Source organism: Phocoena phocoena, chromosome 11, assembly GCF_963924675.1.
Source record: "Phocoena phocoena chromosome 11, mPhoPho1.1, whole genome shotgun sequence".
In the NCBI taxonomy this organism is placed as follows: Eukaryota; Metazoa; Chordata; class Mammalia; order Artiodactyla; family Phocoenidae; genus Phocoena; species Phocoena phocoena.
In genome coordinates this window covers 35,404,468-35,423,533 of record NC_089229.1, presented here as the reverse complement: position 1 = coordinate 35,423,533, position 19,066 = coordinate 35,404,468, and positions in this window count along the sequence as shown.

The window sequence follows — 19,066 nt, the reverse complement described above, 5'->3', positions numbered from 1 at the left end:
CATATCATAGTATAAGTGAGACATGTATTTTAAAATCAATCATCTATTATAAACTATCGTGTAAAAATCACACACATTTCAAGCCTAGGATGTGGCCCAGAAGCAATTCTAGTTTTTTTCCTATCATTTATTACTGTGAATAAGTGACCAAGTCATGTAAGAAATGGATGAAAAGATTCACCCAGAACGAACAGAAGGTTGGGTGGTGTAGGACATCTGTGCTCACTTTGAAAGGTGTAGTGGCTTATGTGCAAGCAAAGTCTCCTGTGTGCAGACTGCCTGAAGATGCTGAGGGCAGATAGGCAGCCCTGAAATCACCATCAGAACCGAGTGGTTCAATGCTCAAAGAAAGGTTCAGGACCACCAGAGTCAGAGAGGTGAAGGGTCAGCAACAGCAGACTCTCCATCCCACATTGTTCACTAGCAAAGCATAGTCCTTTTAGTTTTAGCAAGGAAAGCCTGGTTTGTACATTTCTCTTCACACATTCTCTCTAATTAGATTTACCTTATAACCTCTCAAAATCAGCCATCAGAGAGATGAAGAAATCAGCTGAAAGGCTTAGCATAATGGGATAATGGGAACCTAATAGATACGTGTGTGTATGTGTGTGTATGTGTGTGTGTGTGTGTGTGTGTGTTCAAAGGACACAGGTGATTTATTTACTGGATTAAGCCAAATCAATTTGCACATATATATCCACTGCTATAGAAAGCTGCTATTAACACTTTAATTTTTTTCACTAAAAATATGATCCAGATACAGTCACATTCTGAGGTACTGGGGGTTGAGGCTTCAACATATTAATCATATTAATTTGGGGAGACACAATTCATCCCATAACAAAATCTATCACAAAGTGATTGCACTATCTGTGCAAAATGCAGTTGTTATTCATGTGGCTGTTAGGCACATATCATTTCACTACTATACTCAAGTATCTGAAGTTTTGTAGATTAAATTTAATAATGTATACTATACTAAGTGATTGCTTTCATTTTATCAGTTTCATAATAAATAGTAACCATTCTTTTCACAGTGTCTAAAACAATAAGATCAACTATTAATTAAACTTAAAGCAAACAATGTAAGCTTTAAGAATTGGACTTCGGAAACCATGTGTGCTTAAATTTGCTGGAAATTTTTAGTTTATTATTTGGATATATATGTATATTATATATATAATATACAAACATTAGAGATTATAAAGCACAATGCCTAGAATAAATGATGGATGATTTAAGTAAATGTACCATGAATCTCATTAAACATGTAAAATATCTGATGCAATGCATAAGAGGAAAGTGCTTTATTTACCCACTTACAATCCTGTATTTATAGAAAATAAAACACATTTGGCATTCATTATAAAAGACTATGATCACAATCTTAGATCATTTTTGGTGTTATAAAATCACAGACAGATATTAAACAACTTAAAGTATCTCCTTTTTTCAAAAGAAATTGTATTGTCTCAAAAAGACAACCAACTATATCCTTTGAAGATCATAGTTTTCAGACTTAGTGTCTTAAAATTTGAAATTTAAAAACTTGACACATTTAAAACTTTTAATTCTGGTGAATTTTTTTAAAGCTACCCTCCAAATGAGAGAAGAGTTAGTATTTATGGTTATCAAAGGAAATAAAAAGTTAGAAAAATGACATTACCTGAAAATACAGTGATAAATTATTTAGAGATGCCATAGTGATAATTTACAAAATTAGTAATAAAACTATATTCTCTATATGAACAATTTATAAACATACTTCCCAGAACAAAGATGAAACAAAGCGATACATTGTGTATAGCAGTCACTACTACACAGAAGAATCTAATTGTGGGTTAAATGAAAATGACACATATCATTTTATAGTTTACAAGTACTTCCTGTAGCAGAAAGCATTCATTGTAATAATCCTCACATCCAAGTCTTAGCAGCATCCTTCTAAAAGCTCAGAAGATTTTCAACTGAATTTGTCAGTTGTGATCTAGGTTTAGGTTCCTTTAATTTAGCATTTTGGAAAGGCTAAGAGAAAGATAATTGAGGATTTTAATGATCTAAAATTCATATGTTGAAGTCCTAATTCCCAGTACTTCAGAATGTGACTATATTTGAACATATGGGTGGGCACTAATTCAATATGACTTGTGTCCTTAAAGCAGAGAATAGATTACAGATACAGAGTGAGGGAAGAGAGTGTAAAGACACAGAGAGAAAGCAGCCATCTGCAAGCCAAGGAGAGAGGTCTCAGAGGATACCAAACCTGCTGACATTTTGATTTCAGACTTCTAGCATCTGGAAACATCAGAAAATAAATTTTTGTCGTTTAAGTCACTCAGTCTGTGGTATTTTGTTATGCTAGCTCTACCAAACTAATAGAAGGACCTCTGAACCTACACTATAAAAACAAAAATACATGTATTTAAATATATAACTAAAGGAAGTATGAATATTTATAAACAAGGTAAAAGAAATATACAATATTGTTCTGATATTAAATTCTAATTGCTCCTTTACAAAGAGTTGTGGAGATTTTTATCCAGGTAATATCTTCATATCATTGTCTTGTTCTCCATCAGATTTTCTTTTTTGCAATCTACCTTGACATCATGCACAAACCTTGTCTACATCCCACACTAGCCTATACCAAAAGAATTCTTTAAAAAGACTATATATGATATGATTACATTTCTATCAAATTCCAGAAAATGCAAACTAATCTGTTAGTGAGGGAAAGCAGAACACTGGTTGGCTGCATCTAGGAGGGCAGCGAGGTGCAGGGGGAGAGAAATTATAGCATGAGTTCTAATATCAATTGCAAATTATTGTTTTGCTATTATATCAGTCCTCCAAATTTGTTTTTTAAAAGATCCTTGATTAACTATTTCTCTGTAATTGATTTATGCATTCATATAATATTGGAATATAAACTTCTTTTTCAGTAGCACTGAAAATGCCTATACGTCTGTTTATTCACACACACACACACAGAGAGACACATACACACACTACAGGTTTTCTAACTCTGTGTCAAGGCTCTCTACTTCATACCATTATCCTTGTATATGCATTTCTTTCAATGCAGTATTATGGGAAATAGTTTTATAGTATCTGATTTTGTTCTGATGGGACAAAAACAATTTTCACTTTAAGAAAAACAACTGCCAATAGTTTGGTTGGTACTTAGAAAATCATGTCACTATGCAGAAGTTTTTGAATTCTTTGATAAATTTTTGTACGTAATGTTCAAACCTCCCCAGAACAGAATTCACTGGACTTGTGTTTAACTTTTTAGGCTGCTTTCTTATGGCCTATACTATTAATGCCATTGTAGAATTTTTCCATATACTAAGTCTGTAAAGTGCAATTTGCTATTCCTATTTTACACTTCTCTGTAACACCTTCTGAGAGATTGTGACTTGGAGTAGCTTACCTGGAAATTATGGTAGTTAGCAAACTTGTCTAATATAATTTATTCTAATATAATTTTTTTTCTTACATCAGTTTATAATATTTACCACCCTTAACAAATGTTCTGATGTTCATTTCAGCAATCTGTGCTTAAGGTCAGTAATATATGTTGACAAAAAAATTTTAAAGACCATTCAGATGTCTTAAAATTTTTTTACTCACAAATAATTATAATTCACATGATAGTTATTATGCCCTTGAATAATAGAATTTTTACTCTTTATCCTTATGCTTTGGGCCTTCATTTCCTGAAGAGGAACAGAATTTATTTTTGAACAAGGCTCTTAATTCCATAATGTGTACTGTGACTTCATAAATTTTGTAAATCTAGTAAGGGATATTCCATAAAAATCTATAATTCCCCAAAATAACTACATTGATTTCATAAAATTAATAATATATATGATGAACATTTCCACCATTATCCTTTTGTAGGGACATTAATATTTTATTCATTTCTAAGAGAGAGACTTAAAATCAGGGTTTTTATCTTTTGTATTCTCAATAAAATGCTTTTTAACTATCTGAATAATAAACCTAGACAAGTCATGTTCTAGACAGAGGCCTCACTTCATTTGTACTTTAAAATTACATTTTTAATATCTATTTATACTTTATAATGTACCTCCAGGGGCTGAGCTCTCCAGAAGAAAAGCCAAGGACAAAATGGGCCCTTAATTATTAAATATGCCTCATACATAGTTCATAGCTAATCTGACTTATCAAGGATTCAGAAATGGCAAATGCTTTTTTTTAGAACATGCCATTCTAATTGTAATTCCATGAACTTTGGTTTAAAACATTCCAACCATCTCTATGAGTTAAACTGCCATTAGCATCATAACATATGAATATAACTTTTTTCAAAACCCAGAGAAGATCTGTGATTTAGAATATCTTTTCTTTGCTTCTCAGAGCCACAGAGTCCTTCTCACCTGATCTGAGATTAGCACCATTATTTTCCTTTTTGGTTAAGCAAAATCTAAGTCACAGTATTTTAAAAGATTCTCTGAAAAAACTTTTTTAATGAATTTTATTTTTTTATACAGCAGGTTCTAATTAGTTATCCATTTTATACACATTAGTGTATATATGTCAATTCCAATCTCCCAATTCATCCCACCCCCCGCCCCACCATGAAAAATATTTCTACCAAAAGGGGCATGGTGGTCTTTAGTGGCCACAGTAGCAGTGATGAATTTATCAGATGGTCAAGTCAAACTTTGAAAGGCTCAGAGGAAAAAGCTGTGTGCCCATGGCCAGGTGACTCAAAACACTCGAAGCCTCAGCTTCATCATCATCAAATTGAAAGTGGCACTAAGTAGCTTAGAGGCTGATAGGATGAGGTAAGATGATCTGTGAAAGCGCCCAAGAATACTTGGGACTTACTATTGTTGAATCTTAAACCTGGTATAGGCACACTGATAATGAAGCACTGGAGGCAGGGGAAATGAATTCAAGCCTAGATAGTGCTCACAGGTTCAAACTCGACATTGGGAGAGCAACATAATACCTGGGAACAAAGCAGAGAAATCCTGGATGACAGGGTGACACGTGAGAAAGCAGAGGAGGCCTAATAACAAAATAATAAAGACACAGACTAGGGAATGTCAACTGAAAATGCACAACCTAAAAGTTGAGAGTTTTATTTTATTCAGCAGACATACTGAGGACTTAAGTCCAGGAAATAGCCAATCAGATAGCTCTGAGGGACTGTTCCAAAGAGGTAAGGGAGGAGTCAGGATATATAGAGTTTTTGAAAACAAACAATCAAACAAAAAAACCAGTTAGTCAGAACATCAAAAGATTACTGTTAATTAAAGAAAAACCAGATATCTCAAGTTAACGCATTTACCACTTTTCTATGTAAGGGAAGATGCAAGAGTCTGGACTCATTGAAATCATTTCTTTGATATATACCGTAACTATCTACGACCACTATCCTGCTTTCTCCATCCTGAATCCCCTCCTGGGGTAGGGGGTGAGGGGCAGCATGGCTGCAGTGGCTGATGGCTTGATGGCTGCAACATCCTTTGTTTACTGATATGGCAGTGACATTCTTTGTCCAAAGGGGTCATCCAAAAGACACATTCTACCCAAATATAGTTTTTTTAACTTAAAACAAAAGTTTCTCTAAATATTGTTGTAAAGATTTTCTTGATAATCTGAAATATACATTATTAAAATCATATTATAATGTACTTAATTTTTATTTTATTACTGCTCAGTGGAAGCAACAAATAACTGTTGAAATCTGAATAATAATGCTATACACATAGAGAACTCTACATTAGAAACTATCCATGTGCTTTAATTTAATGTCACTCTTTCTAGTGTTAATTGTCAAGGTGTAGTATCCAAGAGATAAATCCAGCTTTAACATGTGTTAACCTGACATTTAGCCTTTGTAAACTGTATCTTTAATGGCTAAGGCACCAAGAGAAAACATTCAGTATGGAAAGTAGTGAGGAAACAGTGAAGAGATATTACTAGGAGAATATAAGCTATAATTAAAACTGCAGCTATTAGGGCAAAGGAGATTCATTGTTGTCATGGAAACATGGTTCTATTAATTCATGTCTTTCAACAGATAAAAATCAACTACTGCTCTGTAATTGTCAACATAGAAATGTAGGTTTTTTACATTGTTTAATATTTTTAACAATATTAGCATACAGTATAAACTGTTTTACATAATAGAATACCTCAAAGCTAATAATTGAGTTTGAGATGCAAAGGTGAGTTCATTTCCTGATGTTTCTGTATCAACAGACTTCTAAAATACCATACTACACTGCACATATATTGTGAAAATAGAGTATCAAGTAGCTATGGTGAGGCAACAGCAAACCATAAATGGACCAAAAAATCGTCAATTACCCCACTACTCTTTCACTCTTTCCTGAAGTAAAAAGAAGCAAAGCCAAACATATTTGCCATGCTAGGAGAATCTAGATTTCAAATGTCTCATTGTCCTGACAAGTACTTCTCTGCTTAGTAAGTTATCTGTGACAATTACATGTTTGGAACACATGGATATTGTATATATATATGACAACTGCTACACTGATTTTCTTACTTTTAGGGTTATGTTTTCTATTGTAAAATAAAATGCTGTGTTTATATTCCCTTTATATTTCTGTCTAGTACTGTAAGCCCCCAAAGTCCCAAACTATCCTGAGGATCATTTGTTCTCAATGCCTATTGGGTGACATTTGGCAACATCTAGAGACATTTTTTGATTTTCACACTCTGTGGGACTGGCATCTATTGAGTAAAGATCAGGGATGATGCTGAACATCCTATAACACATAAGACTGCCTGCCACAATAAATAATTATTTGATTCCAAATATGAATAGTCCCATGCTTGAGAAATCATGCTGCAGAGTAAACAGTTAAAAATGAAACAGGGCTTCCCTGGTGGCGCAGTGGTTGAGAGTCCGCCTGCCGATGCAGGGGACACGGGTTTGTGCCCCGGTCCGGGAAGATCCCACATGAGCCATGGCCTCCGAGCCTGCGCGTTCGGAGCCTGTGCTCCGCAACGGGAGAGGCCACAACAGTGAGAGGCCCGCGTACCGCAAAAAAAAAAAAAAAAAGAAACAAAAATTATCATCATCAACAACAAAAGACATCTATTTTTTTTTTTTTTTTGCTTGGAGAATAGAATGAACAGGTCAGTTTTTAAGTTAAACAGTAATTAAGTTGCCCTGTTATTTAGGAATGGCAATGAGTTCTACTTCTTCCTTATTATCAAGATTTGAGATTGAAGAGGAAAGTCTTACCATCAAAAGTAATGAATAGAAATGAGGGAATGAAAAATGGCTATAACAGTGCTACACATGAAAATGTTTGGCATCAAAAGAATCTGTGACACACTTTATTCTTTGCTAAGTGTATGAAACTATTGCTTTATTTTTCAAGTGTCATTTGAGTTTAATTTTCTCTACATTTAAAGTTGATATCTTGAGATTGACAAAGCTTCCCAAATCAGGGAAAATTAGTTTTGTCCTTTATTTCATCCTCTGCAGAATCTATAGCTGCAAAATTCTGTCCTCTTTATCAGGAGCGGTTCTTAAAAGGTTTTACCATATTTATACAATGTTTAGACTTGGTAGCTGATTTAAATGATTACATTTTTCCCTCACAACCACACTGACATTTACTTAGCATTGGCTGCAGCTTTTAAATTTATATAATCATATATGCTAACAACTCACAAAGCTATAAAACCTCTTATACAAATCTCAAAGCAGGATACATTAAACATAAATATTATTTTTAGAATCATACCACCATTACAAATATACTCAAGTGAGGAACTAGCTGGGAATTTGCTTTCATGTATTTTGAGAATCTCAAGATATATTTTTAGAAACTGTAAAATACTAGGGAAAAATTGTTGCCAGATACACCAAAAGAATAAAAAGTACAAAATAACTTTGAAAAGTTGCCCTTGAAATTCACATATATACAAGTTCAAAATTGGGACCTATCTCCAAAAAAATTCTAAAAGTTCAAAAATGTTATAAATTAATTCTTCTTGTCCTCTAATGTAAGTGGGAGCATTTTCTAGCATCTGCCTGTATGTTATTACAGTGGTTTCATGTGATTTTACATATGTTCACCAAATTTAAATCTATATATATCAGAGAAACATAACTGCCTTTACAGCATTTTAGATCCATTGAGTAATACATTGTTTCAAAAACATATTCCCCCATATGTGAATAATAATATAAGCCCTATTAAAATAGGTATTGAGAAAATAATCCCCAACACACTAGCATAACAAAGGTCAAATGAATAACACTTTTAAATGAAGTTATATTAAATAAAAAACAAAGGAAGACTAAACTACACATATTCAAAATGTGCCAACACTGGGTCAGGCAATGCACTTGGTTCTACAGAGAAATGCAAAAGAAAGAAAAAAATTATTTAGACTTTAAGACAATGTCCATGCTGTTTACGTATCAGTATGCTGCCTAAAAATAAGTTGAGGCTCAAATGTCTTAGGGATTAAATGGTTAGGGGCTTGCTCTTTGCTAAGTGTGCATGGATCATGGCATAGGACATGCACTTAGCATGGCTCTCTAATTGCAAAATTATCATATTTCAGTATTGATTAATGGAATAACATCCAGAAGCAATTTCATGATATAAAGCAAGAAGACAGAGAATGAATAGTTAATTGCTACTATAAGGGAAAAAATAATTATTTCCAATCATCTTATTGTCAGAGCCCTAATACTAGGGCTCTAGTAAAGTTTTGTGAGTTGTTAACATATATGATTATATACATGTAAGAAGCTGCAGCCAATGCTAAGTCAATGTCAAACACCACCGTTACAATGCCAGAGGGTCTCTTGAAACTTCTTTGGCGGGACTCAAAAATCTGTGCAATCCTTTGACACTTTCATTGACTCTTACAGCTCTAAGAATATTGAGGCCTAAATATTACTGTTGCAGAACCAGCTAGTTTTAGCTGACCTTTCGTTTCTTAAACTCCAAATAAAGTTGTTCACTGGAGAAATCGTCAATAGAATGTTCAAGAAGGCAATGCTTCAAACTTTATTTTCCGTCCAAGGTACTCAATGATCTGTTTCTCTTTTAAGTCACATAGGAGTTTCTGTTAACCTACCTCAACTTTCACATATTTTATCTCACTTTTAAAGAAGTTGAAACAGCTAAACTGAGTGAAAATGGGGCTGGGTCAACACTTTATTTTCAGAAAAAAAAAAAATTCCCTGCTGCCAAAACTTTTGTATATGTCAGAAATATTCTGCCAACTTTTCACATTTCCAGAGAAAAAAGATAGTATTTTTGATGGTGATGAACATCATCATCTTGGAAAAGTTATTCTTTTCTAAGCATTACTTGACTAGATGATTGACTTATTCAAAATCTAGATAAGTTTGTTGTTCTAAAATCCCAAGTTTCTTGGCTCATGCTAAGGGACACAGTTGCTTCTTCCAAAGGTTTGATTTCTCCTGAGATGTTTATCACTTGAAATCCTCTTGAACTTGAAGAGTGCACACCACTCAGATTATCAAAGTCACTGCCCACATATTAAACTGAACCAAATATGGGAAAGTGGCATCCCTCACCCCATTCTATTTGGATCAGCAATCCACTTATATGTCATTTACTTCAAATTATCTCTTTTCATTCCTCCATTAGTTCTGCTAAAGCAGATGGCATCATGTAAGTGTGACTATTTGCTATTGGCATACTATATTCCCTTCTGATGACCAGATGTGTCTTTTGGGCTTCAGTTCTCAAACGTCTGCATGTTGTTATTCCTTATTCCCTGTATACTAACTAGGTTAAGAGGTCAAAACCACAGAATTAGCAAGAGAATTGTCCCTGACTATCATGCTGTGGAGGAAAAATAAAAGAGCTCTTTATATTTCACACAAATTGAAAAATACACCTTATAAAGAGTAAATATCCAGATGGCTAAACAGAGATTTTTGTTGATCTGTTGACGTATGTCTAGAAAAGTTTTCAATGTTTTATTTTATCATTATTCTCCCCTGCCCCATGGACGTTGCCCACTGACTGTAAGAACAAAAAAGATAAGACACACATTTACCAAAAGAATTTTTAAATTTCAAGTAGAATGTATTTTTTAGGGACAAAATAATGAAAAAGTCTTGCTCATAGAAGTCACGTAGTTGCATGCTCACATCTTGCCATGACTAAACTTTAGAAATGTAAAAAGATGTATATTTTTGCAGAAAAATTAGCCTTGTCTCTTCAATAGTCATTTACATTAAAAAAGCTTAATGTTAATTAAAAGGGATTTATCAGACATAAAAATCAGGAACAACAGGTGGCCCTAGATTAGAAACTGGCTTATGCAACTCATTCAAGTTTTATTTTGTTTTGTGTATTTTCTCTAAACAGAAACCAAAAAAACTAAAGGTGCTGGTAGTTGCAGAAGAATGTGTGCCTAAAAGAGGGTTGTCGTAGGATGAAAGAAATAACAAATGGTTCATATGCTCATAGGGATGATCCAATCAATGGGAAAGAAAAGTGGATGATTTAGGTTAGAGTAGGAAAAGTTGCTGAAGGGACACTCTTGTATAAGAGAGATCTGGTGCACATGTGAAAAGTTTGGTCTTAGCAGAATGGAGAGATCATCCATTCCATAGGTACAGAGAAAAAGATGAAGGTAAATTTCCATGTCTATTTTACCAGAATAAAAAACACAATTGGAAATGTCAATATAATTTCATGAAAACAATTAATTTGAGAAAAAGAGTTGACATCTTGTAAAATTTAGTTTTCACACTAAGAAGAGAGTTCTATGGAAAGAAATTGGTTGGTGTGGCAGTGGAAACGCAGATCATTTCTCTTCTTTACTTTTCAATGAAAGAGAAAGCTTAGTCATCACTTGGAACCATGGATGAGAAGGCAATACTGGATGCTGGAAGGGAGAGAAGTTTTTTGAGAGAGCGGCAAAGTGCCTGGACCAGGCAATGTTATAGGACTCTTGGGCAGCACAAAAGACTGACTTGAGTTTAGTGAACCTGAATTTAGAATGATTCTTGTCACCATGGCCAGATGATTTTCAACCACCACACTCAAAAAAAATATGTGATGGATTATAATTTAGGTAAGAAAGACTATACAAAACTAAAATAGGCAGATCCACACTCAGAAATATGGCCTTTGCCTTATCTAAATGGAGTGGTGAGTAAATGCCCATGTGTATGTTTTCATTAAAATGTTTAAATATAGGTACATTATTTTTAAGATCTCTTGTTTTAACTAAAGTTTTCAGTTGATGACCATATAACACTGAGAATTTTCTTGAATAAACAAGCTTCAGGAAAATTCAAGATATATAAGTTTAAAATATAAAACTTAATGAGTAGTCAGACAAGAATAATCTTTAAATTTATACTACCAATAGACTACTAGAAGCTGTATTTTAAAATATTATTTATATTAGTAATATAAGTGTAAAAGGGATTGGAATAGACTTAATAAAAGAAATATTGGGGAAACTACTATAAAACTTCAATAACAAAACTAAATTCAATGTCAAATGAGATAGAATTCTCCTTAGTGTGAAAACTAATTTTACAACATGTCAACTCTTTTTCTTAAATTAATTGCTTTCATGAAATTCTATTGGAGTTTCCAACTGTGTTTTTTACTATTTTTTTTATTGTGGTAAGATATACCACAATATATATAACAGAAATTTTACCACTTTAGTCATTTTTATGTGTACAGTTCTGTGGCATTAAGCTCATTCACAATGTTGTGCAACCATCACCATAATTCATCTACAGAACTTTTACGTATTCCTCAACTGAAACTCTGTCCTGAAGTCCCTGGAAACCATCTTTCTCTATCTGTCTCTATGAGTTTGACTACTCTAGGTACCTCATATAATTGGAATCATACAATTCTTTTGTGATTGGTTTATTTCATTTACCATCATGTCTTCAAGACTCATCCATGTTGTAGCATGTGCCATATTTCCTTCTTTTTAACAGCTGAATAATATTCCATTTTACGTGTATACCTCATTTTCTTTATCCATTCATCAACTGATAGACATTTGGGTTGCTTCCACCTTTTGGCTATTGTGAAGAGTGCTTCTACTAACATGGGTGTACAAATACTCAAGTTCCTGCTTTTGTTTCTTTTGGATAAGTACTTGGAAGTAGAATTGGCAATTGTGTTTTTCAAACCATAAGAAATAGTTCTAATGTTAATGTAAAACAATTAAGAAACAAGGATGTACACACAAGAAATGTGTATAAAAAGAGTTATACTGGAAACTGGAAATAAACATTAAAGCATATTATAGAACTATAGTAATTAATCAAAATATATATCAGGGGCAAGGAAAGACATATCAATGTGGCAGAATAATAGAAATAGAATATAAACTTTAAACACAACTTTTTAGCAATCAGGGAAATGCAAATCAAACCATGATGAGATACCACTTGACACCTGCAATGATGGCTATAACAAAAAACACACATAATAACAAGTATTTGCAAGGATGTAAAGAAATAGGAACCCTGATACCCTGCTGGTGGGAACATAAAATGGTGCAGTCACTTTGAAAAACTAACACCTCGTTAAAAGGTTACACATAGAGTAACCATATGAGCCTGCAATTTCACACTTTGGTATATCCCAAGTAAAACAAAAACATATTTTCACCCCAAAAATTGTACAGGAATATCTATAAGAAGCATTATACTAGTAGTCAAAAGGTAGAAAACCTCCAAATGTTCATCAACTGATGAGTAGATAAATAAATGTGTTATACTTCTATAAAGGAAGATTATTTGGTAATAAAAAGTAATGAAGTACTGATTCATGCTACAACATGGATGTACCTCAAAAACATTCTAAGAAGCCAGTCACAGCATAATGTATCATTCCATTCATATGAAATATAAAGAATAAGGCAATCTCTAGAGACAGAAAATGGATTAGTGGTTGCTAAGGGCTAGTTGAGGTTTGGGGGAAATGATGAGTGACTGTTGAAGGGTATGGGGTTTCTTGTTGGGGTAGCGAAAATATTTTATTGATTGTGGTGTTGGTTGCACAACATTGTGAATATATTCAAAACCACTGAATTGTTCAAGTATGGGATGTGAATTATCTTTCTTTAAAGCTGTTAATCAAAAAAATAACTTTAATATTTGAAAAATGAAATACCTAATCAAAAGGGAAAACTAACTTATATTCCTAGGTAATTGATTTTTTAAATTTGAAATAAACATTATTTTGAATTGTTCCTATTCACAAACAAATAGATGCCCATGAAGTATTAGACCAAATCTGAGGTGAAGGGGTAAATGACAGGGAAATACATTTTAAATTAATGTCTGGAGAAAGTCACAAAGAAAATTATCAATAAATTTGACCTTGGGCTTCGCTGGTGGTGCAGTGGTTGGGAGTCCGCCTGCCGATGCAGGGAACGTGGGTTCGTGCCCCGGTCCAGGAGGATGCCACATGCTGCGGAGCAGCTGGGCCCGTGAGCCATGGCCGCTGAGCCTGTGCGTCCGGAGCCTGTGCTCCACAGCGGGAGAGGCCACAACAGTGAGAGGCCCACGTAAAAAAAATAAAATAAAATAAAAAATAATAAATAAATAAATTTGACCATATGGACTTTGTAAAAGTCTTCTTTGAAGTATTATGTTGACATATATCAAGAACCTTTAATCATCCATATCATATTATCCCAGTAATTCTACTTCTAGTTGTAAATTCTAATAAAAGAATATAACTCATAAGCAAAAATACATGCAAGCTCATTTTCATTATGTAATTATTTGTGATGGTAAAATAGTAAAAAAATAAACGTACCCGTGAGTTATTTAAGTAAATTATCTCATATTTACTTACTTAATATATTATTATTATTTAATAGATTACTAAGTAGCTACTAGAAGTCATACTTAAGTTTTAAGGACATGGGATAAAACTGACATTTTAATGATAAGTGGAAAAATACACAATTGTATATAAACTATTTATTTTGCAAAGATAGAAAATGAGAAAATTATAACAGTGAAAACAGTAGTTGACTTTAATAGGATTTAGCTAAAAATTTTCCCCTACTTTATTCTATTTTTCTATCGTTTCTAAGTTTTTACAATAAACAATGAAATAAATAAATAAAACATTATTTATAATTTTTAGAATTAACTAGAATCATGCCAGCACATGGTAAGCATATAAGATTCTAATGTAATTTTGATTCCAAAAAATTTATTTAGGCAGCAATATACAAGAAACGAAGAAAAAGAGGATGATGATCAGGGGTATCTTCAACAGGTTTAAGAATTTTTTTTGTTTTTGCGGTACGTGGGCCTCTCACTGTTGTGGCCTCTCCCGTTGCAGAGCATAGGCTCCGGACGCGCAGGCTTAGCGGCCATGGCTCACGGGTCCAGCCGCTCCACAGCATGTGGGATCCTCCCAGACCCGGGCATGAACCCATGTCCCCTGAATCGGCAGGCGGACTCTCAACCACTGCGCCACCAGGGAAGCCCCAGGTTTAAGAATTTTTATACAATCTTTTTTCAATTTCATCTAATTTTCTAAAAGTTTTAAATTAAGTGTATCAATTTTCATATTTTACCTTAAGATGTAAATTTTATTTAGAAAAATTAAAATATGTGCTTAGCCCATGGTAGGAAGGAAAACAAAAATGGACGAGTGATTCATTTTTTCCTCTATATTTTCCATATTTGCCAAGAAAGACCTCTCTTCTGAGGTTTATATTGCCTAAATGTCTAAGATGTGAATGACTGTATCTAATTATTTGCCATAGAAAGAATTCTATGACCCATGAGTAGTAAAATCACAGGGGAAAGCTTGTAGATAGAGGCGTAAAAGACAGAAATAGCAAAGAAATTGAAGAAGATACCTTATACCAGAGAATATAGGCACCATCAAGATCAAACAGTTTATCAAAGGGAGATGTATAAGTGCCCAAGACAGACCTCACCTACTTTAGTTTCACCCTAATATATCCCACTTAATACAGACTTGTTAAGCAAAGATCATGATCATAACACCTGAGAAATCATTATAGTGAATGGGAGCATAATATATTCGGAATAACACTTCATAATAGAAAATGATAATGACCAAAAATTAGCATGGATTTGGCATAGATAAAACCTATAATGATCATTTTAATTAAGCAGGTACAACATAGCTTATAGTTTTAAATTTCCTTAAGGGATGCCCCCAAGGATCCTTGGAATAGTATAATAAACAACAGAGGTCTCCTTTTAGTCATAATTTTAGAAAGCATAATTTACTAATCCCTAAATTAAATGGCTAGCCACATGGGCGAAGAGTGGACAAATGGACAAATTGGTTGGGTGCATTTTTACTGTATATTAAAGCCTCCTGTCAATGTGTACATAGGTGGAGTTTTTATAGACATAGGCAAAATTACTATTTTTATTACACTTTAAAGCATGAGTACCAGGACAAGTAGACAGTTTAATGACTTCCCAATCTACATCAAAATTACTAAAACTACTATGATTTTGAAATAATACCACCTCTCAGGAAGAAAGGCAGAATAAGGGGGCATGTGTTTCCATCCCTGAGGAACTCTCAAATATCCAATTATACTGTCTTCTACTAGAATGATAAAGATATAAAAGAAAGAAACAATGTCTGGTCTATTTACCATCAAGTGTTAACAAATGTTCAATAGCCAGAAAAATTTTTCAGATAAAATATGAGCACAATATAATATCGTATGGCAAATGTATTTTACTACACAGATGGCTCGTAGAAGATTACTGAAGATGGTTTGGAGATTTACTATACACATGTAAGTTAGGGTCTTTAAAATGAGGCAATGCAAGAGAAGAAATTAAACAATAAAATGAACAAAGTAGATATAGAAAAACATGCTATCATAAAGAAAATGAGAGTAGACATGAAACAGGAGAACAATATAATTTGAAGCATCTAATTCTAAAATAATGATGACCCATATTGCTACGACTTAGGTTGACAATATTGAAGGTATATTAATAGATAACAGCAAATGAAGATTAATGAGTAAGTAATCATTCAGCTTATTAAATTAATATATTGCTACATCATGGTATGATCACTAAGAATGATTTAATGATACAGATCTATTTAACCACATTGGATATAGTGCTTCAAATATGTGGTAGAAGTTTTACTGTCTTAAACACAGCTGTCTTTTTTAAATTAAGTAATTGTCTTGAGAAATTAAGAAACATGTTCCATTTAAGATGACAAAGCCGTACAAAAAGTCCCTAATAAAGATCACAGGTAATATCCTAGTGATTACGAGGCAAATAGTCACACAGGCATCCTATTTAAGGTCCTCTGATAAAAAGTAACTATATAGTCTTTTAAAAATTTATTGAAAATGATTTGGTGCTTTCCACCTGCTTCATTGTTTGCATTGTCAATTTAAAATCATATTTATTATGTATTCAAGCATTCCTATTTACCAGCTGTCTGGCTAACAAATTTCTGTATAATTATGGGGGGGTTTTGTTGTTGTATTGTACACAGCAAAATTGAAACCAAATCATTATGTAGTTAATGCATACAAACCCAGATATTTAAGGACCCTAACTACACAGAAAAGGTTGATATGTAATTTTAATGTTTAATTGTTTAAAGTAGATCAATTTAGTTAATGGAAATACATATTCATAGGAAATTAAAAGAGTGTAGATGTGCATTGAAGGAAAAGCAATAGTCAATTTCTTGATTCACTGTACTAACACACCTAACCGTTTCCATCTCCCATAGGTAACAACTGCTAACAATATCTTATGCAGACTTTGACTTATATATGTATATTTAGAGGAATAAAAATCATATAATTATTTTCATTTACTGTAGTTTATTGTACCCTATGGTTATATAATAATTGGTTTAACTGCTTTCTTAGAGTTTTAGATAAACCCAGTTTTGCATTATAAGTAATGCTTCAATGAACATCTTGCTATAAATTTCTTTGGATAATTGTGTGACTTCATCTGTAAAGGAGTTAAAATGGAATTTCTTCAACAACTTTTATGCATTTATAAACATTTTATATGCACTGCCAAACCACCTTCCAAAATGATTGTACCAATTTTTATTCTTATCATTTTTCCAAACCCTTAAAATTTTCTCTGCTTTTACTCTCCAATTTTCATATGACACAGTGACCACTTTAAAATGTAAATCTGTCACTTCCCTACTTAAAATCTTCCAATATTTCCCTACTGTATTAGTTTGTGGGGCTGCCAACAGAATATTACAGACTGGGTGGCTTAAACAACAGAAATTTATTTTCTCATAGTTCTGGCGGCTGAATGTCCAAGAAGAATTTCTGGCAGCACTGGTTTCTGGTGAAACCTTTCTTCTTGGCTTGCTGAAGGTCACCTTCTCATTTTGTCCTCATATGGACTTCCCTCTGTGTGTGCATGAGAGATCTTTGGTGTCCTTTCCTCTTCTTAAAAGGAGACCAATCCTATTAGATTACAGTCCCACTCTTACGACTTCATTAATCTTAATGACCTCCTTAAACTTCAGTTATATAACTAGTAAGTCCTGGGATGTAAGGTGACTGTACTTAACAATGCTGGTGCATGGTGACTGTACTTAACAATGCTGTATTATATATTTGAAAGTTGCTAACACAGTAGATCTTAAAAGTTCTCATCACAAGAAAAAAATGTATGACTCTATGTGATGATGGTTGTTAATTAACTTTATTGTGGCAATCATTGTGCAATATATACATATATTGAGTTATTATATTGGACACCTAAACTACTACAATGTTATATCTATTATATCTAAGTAAAAATCAACGTACAATACAACTATTCTGAGGCTGTGAGGAAGCCAAAGCCATAAGAAGGAACCATACATAGGCATTCTAGTTAATAGTTCCAGCTGAGCCTAGCCTTCAAGCATTCCCAGCCGAGGCACCAGACATGTGAATGAAGAAACCTACAGATGATTCTCCAGCTGTGAGAGTCTCCTCTAGCTATCTGAGAATTGGCAGCTGATGCCCTAGACATCGTGAATCAGAGATAAACCATCTCTTCTGTATTTTGTCTAAATCCTGATGCAGAGAATCCATAATGATAGTAAAACAGTTGTCCTTTTATGTGACAAAATTTTGGAATGGTTTACACACAAATTTGGATTGTTAACTAAAATGCTTTAAATACAGTTTCATTTTACTTTTTAACTTAGATCACTCTAGATCATTGGCTGCAATGGCAGATGAGGAAGACCTTGAGCTCACCTTCTCCAACAGGCACACCAAAATTACAAGTATTTATGGAGTAGCTATTAAAAAGTTTCTTTTAAAGAAACAAGGGCTCCAAGACCACCTCAGGCTCTCCAGCCCCAGGATCCTGAACCAGGAAGATGAGACCCAGAATGTTTGGTTTTCTAGGACAGTGGAGCTTACTTTTCAGAGACACAGATGGCTGTGGTAAATAGACATGCCACTGTTAAAGGGCACATGCAATATTGCAAATGCTCCAGGACCCAGGGCAGAAACAATAATTTCAAAGGTGGCTGGCTTAGGCCCACCTGTGATCTTAGAGAACCTCCTGAAAAGGCAGGAGGCAGTAGGGACTCATCCCAGGGACATAGACACTGGCAGCAGCCATTTCGGGGAGCTCAGCTCACTATGGGGACGCTGCTGCGGGCAAGTGCATTTTGGAAATCCTCTCTCTACCTTATTAGTGCTGGGACACAGACACGCCCACCAGCCAGGCAGCACCAGTCCTGAGTCACCCCAGGCCAACTAGTTAGCAAGGCAGGAAACAGCCTCACCCACAGCAAGCCAGCTGCTGTTGGACCTCCTAGGCACAAGCAGACCCAGGCCATGGACCTGCCTACCAGCAGGTCATCACTAGTCCAAGGACCCAGCCTCACCCATTAGTGGGCAGGCACCAGCCCTGGGGAACCCCTGGGCACTGGCTCCACCCACCAATGGGCCAACAGTAACTCCAGAACCATCTCAGCCACACAGTAAGCCATGTCAAGACCAGGCAAGACACACCAGTAAGCTGGAACTAGCTCCA